Genomic DNA, 3,650 nt, shown 5'->3' with positions numbered 1-3,650 from the left:
CTGCTCTAAATGTTGCTGGGTGCCTACCCTCACCTTGGTCTTGCACTCACCCGTTGCTCGGGCCCGCGAGCTTAGCAAGTAAATATACTGAAAGTATTACACCCTGTAAGTAGATTTAGTTTGCAATAAAGGTATTTATCGTCTCATAAAGACGAATAACAAAACTGAACTTTTTAAGCTAAAACTTTTAAAAAAAAATCTGTTGAAATAAACAACAAGTACCGTCCTTGTTACATGTTACGGGAAAAAGTAATTGATGATGGATGTTGTTGTCAACGTCACGATATAAGCGAAGAATTCTGACAGTACTGGACATAAATATAATTGTAAAAATAATGTAGATGACCAGAAAGAGATGATTGATGATTCAAAAACGTCGAAGGGTTTAGGACACAAGTCAATGGAGGCTTGTCATATTCAGAGAGGTTAGCAATACAACAGTACCTCGAGTCCTAACACCTTTCACGGAAAGGTTTTACATATCAATCAGACTACAATTCACTTCGCTCACATTGTTTGCTCTTCGTGCCGCATAGAAGAGATAATTATTGCCAACAATTATTATATTATTTACGGTTTTCATGAGAGTAATATGTGTGTGATCAAAATATTTGTTACATAATGTAAAAAACAGGATGACTATTTTAAATGGTCACTGCAACAATGTTAATGTTCTTCCTGAAAACTGTAGGTGAGACACAGCTTACTCAATTCTTACAATTACAGTCACACGCAGAGAGTTTGAAGATTGTAAAATTATAAATAAATGACAGTGGAACGACATTTTGTTGAAACAGTTTTGAATTTCATAAAATGCTCGACGAGGCCAACGACGGTTTTATGCCACAGAGGAATAACATTTTAGGTTTGAAATTAATCAAAATGTGCAACTCCCTTTAAAAAAAGAAATTACATCCAAGGAAGACAGATATTATGACTAGGATTAAGCCTGAAAGAGCCGCGCTTGTCACCTCGGCCTTTGTACATCTACTTGCATTTGGGTGTTGTTTCTCTCTCACTAACCCACAACGACACTGTTCGTCCCACTACTTCTTTACTCTGTGCTTCTAGTGAGGAAACTTCAATCTTTTAACTAAAGTGGTCGTTTAGTCTGAATACAGTTCTCAATCTAACAACTAATGACTATTTTGTTCAGTTAGAATATATTTATCGGACTGGTAATGGACAAGTTCGTTCTTTGACCATTCTATTTATTTTGGTATTTAGTTTGTTTTGTTTTTTTTAATAAGTCTGTGGCTTATGCACCTGTGGTGGTGTTTCGGCAGAAAGAGAGGAGTTTTATCGATTTGCAAATGAGTAAAACTGCTTTAACTAGAGCTTCGTGCTGGGGTGTCCACCACACCTCAAATAATGTACATTGTAGGCAATTAATCTGAAGATGAATTTAGCTGCGATTTGTTTATATTACTTGTAACGATCGTGTGATCCAATTGTTTTACTCAGCAAGTAATTTTTTTTTATTAATTCAGTCGTATGAATATATGCAGACATAGAGATTAAATACAAAGTAATACTTTTTGTTTATCCGATTTTCTTGCACAATTGCCTGATATTTGCTGTCTAAGAGTCTTATTGTTCTTCTCCCCAGAGCCTAATTTTAATTCACGCGATGCTAATTTCATCATAACAACTGCCCCGAAAGAGCACCAAAACCCCAAACAACTGCCTTTGAAACTGACAACTGGCGAGCCTGCAATCTGAAACGAACTGTGGAATTTTTTTTACTGATTAATTTGTGCTTTAGCATTTGTATTTGTGCTAATATTTTTCAAAGTGTGTTAACATTTTTTCTTTGTGGATAGTAGAGCCATGGTAACTATGAAATAGAGCGGGCTCAGCGTGACGAGGTCATACAAAATTTAAAGCGAGAGGTAAGGAGGGGATATAGTGGTGATACCTCGTTTCTTTATTGTGGATGGACTTAAGGTGTTTGACAGACAAAACAAGAGTTAGCAAAGCAGAACACGAGTTAGCAAAGCAGAAACACGAGTTAGCAAAGCAGAAACACGAGTTAGAAATGCGGAAGATTGATGTAGCTGTACAAGCAAAAGGTAGCGGTAGACGCAGCGTTAGAAACGAAAGGCTAGAGGTAGGAGGCCAAAGATTAGCACTAGAAAGAAGAAAATTAGAGTTAAAGGAAAGAAGTAAAAAGAACGAATTAGAAGATCTGATAGAAATTGAAGAAAAAAACCTTCTTCGAGACAAAATGCTGGTGGAACGAAAGTATTTCGGACGTCAAGTAGTAATTGACACCGAATGGCAGAAACTAGAGCACGCATCCCAGGAACGAATTTGGAAGTTTGAGAGAGAATCTTGGATAGAAATTGAAGAGAGACAGGCAGGAACTTGATAAGTATTAGGTTGAGAAACTCATCCATTAACTTGCCTTTCGAGCACGATTTATTATATGATCGTCACTACAAGAATGCTTCATGATCTCAAACCAAAGAGGGTACGTTTGCACCTGTGAGGGGCTCCCACACCCAATCGAGAATCGTGCGCGACCTACTGACCGGGAAATGATTTGTGTTTCGATGATCGTACATGTAAAGCTGCTTTTGGTCCATTTCCCGTGTACCAAAGTATTTTCCTTGCAGGCTTCGCCATTACACTCATTTCAAACATGACAGTATTTTTTTACATAATGCGACATGGCACATTCTTCCACACCAATGTCTCTGGCTGCTTTCCATTGACGGACAAAAGCTTATTAGTTAAAATAACCAACTTGTTACTGCCAAACAAGTGGCAGTCCACAGACATATCACACAAGATGATGTTGACATGACATTTAAAGGTTTGATGCAGACTGAATATCAGCTGGACCGTTTTCATTCATCCTTAATTTAGTATTCACCACTCCATGAACACTAATCACTCTCGTGCCTTATGTCAAAAGTTTAGACATTGTTTTCTTTTTTTTTCCTTTTTTTGTTGTTGTTGTGTTTGGCCAAGAGTGTTGATGCACAAAAAATTTTTTAACTACAAAAGTTCCAATTTTAAATAATCATTATGTTAAAATTAAAATAATACAAGATAATGTAATTTGCAAAGTCTTTCATGGTTAGTAGCAACACCTCTACCGACAGGACCCAGATATGACTCCACTTCATGATTTGAGAAATCTGTTTGACCAGACGTTTAAACAAAGAAAGTAATAATAAATGAGATTGAAGTATGTCACAACCTGCTGCGCTATATTTTTTAATTTTTTTTTTGAGCTAGGAAGGAACAGGAAAAAGTAACTGGAAGGGGGAGGTTGAAAGACAGCAATTACTGTCTGAGTGCGCGCCACACAGGGATGGCCGGCCGGGCTTTGTTTTTTGTTTGTTTTTTTTTTTTTTTTTTTAAATCAACTGGTGTGATAGGTTGTTTTGTTCGAAGAACAAAGGAAAGAGTGTTTGAGTGTTTGGGATGTTGTTGTGTGAGTTTTTCCTTGACGGGGGCGGGAGAAAGTAACAGTCTCCTCGGTGTCATCAGTGGTGTCCGGACGGTTTTGTTTGCAACAAGTCTTGAACCGACTTGGTGTTTAGTCCTGACTGGACTGTGCACATCCTGACCAGATTTGTGTTTTTAACAAGTCCTGAACAGAATTGGAAGTAGCCTTGACTGGACTGGGCACATCCTGA

This window comes from Pomacea canaliculata, linkage group LG1, assembly GCF_003073045.1.
Source record: "Pomacea canaliculata isolate SZHN2017 linkage group LG1, ASM307304v1, whole genome shotgun sequence".
In the NCBI taxonomy this organism is placed as follows: Eukaryota; Metazoa; Mollusca; class Gastropoda; order Architaenioglossa; family Ampullariidae; genus Pomacea; species Pomacea canaliculata.
This window is presented reverse-complemented; position numbering follows the sequence as displayed.